This window comes from Nomia melanderi, unplaced genomic scaffold (assembly GCF_051020985.1).
Source record: "Nomia melanderi isolate GNS246 unplaced genomic scaffold, iyNomMela1 scaffold0589, whole genome shotgun sequence".
Lineage (NCBI taxonomy): Eukaryota > Metazoa > Arthropoda > Insecta > Hymenoptera > Halictidae > Nomia > Nomia melanderi.
Genome location: NW_027475703.1, coordinates 10001 through 10750, shown reverse-complemented (window position 1 = coordinate 10750; position 750 = coordinate 10001).

The window sequence follows — 750 nt, the reverse complement described above, 5'->3', positions numbered from 1 at the left end:
GTAAGTTTTCATAGTATGAATTCGCGTTTTACTCTCCGACGCGGGGATTCCACGACGAGAGAGAGTTTCGTGAGCGGGTTGACTCGGAAGAAACGCTACGACGGGTATTTCTATTATAGAACGAATCATCGCCACCCTTTACCAGTGCCCGACGAAGGAATCACAAGGTCATCTGGAGTTTACAATGCCAGCGACGGTAATTCCAACGAAGACCCGATAAGTCAACTCAACGTTCTATTGCTCCCCGTACAGAAAAGCGAATCGACGCAATCGCACCATACGCGTGCACGTAACAACTCTTCGCGTGGATCGTCCCATCGTCGAGAGACGTAAGTTTCCATACTATGAATTCGCGTTTTACTCTCCGACGCGGGGATTCCACGACGAGAGAGAGTTTCGTGAGCGGGTTGACTCGGAAGAAACGCTACGACGGGTATTTCTATTATAGAACGAATCATCGCCACCCTTTACCAGTGCCCGACGAAGGAATCACAAGGTCATCTGGAGTTTACAATGCCAGCGACGGTAATTCCAACGAAGACCCGATAAGTCAACTCAACGTTCTATTACTCCCCGTACAGAAAAGCGAATCGACGCAATCGCACCATACGCGTGCACGTAACAACTCTTCGCGTGGATCGTCCCATCGTCGAGAGACGTAAGTTTCATAGTAAGCCTTCGGCGTTTTACTCTCCGACGCGGGGATTCCACGACGAGAGAGAGAGTTTCGTGAGCGGGTTGACTCGGAAG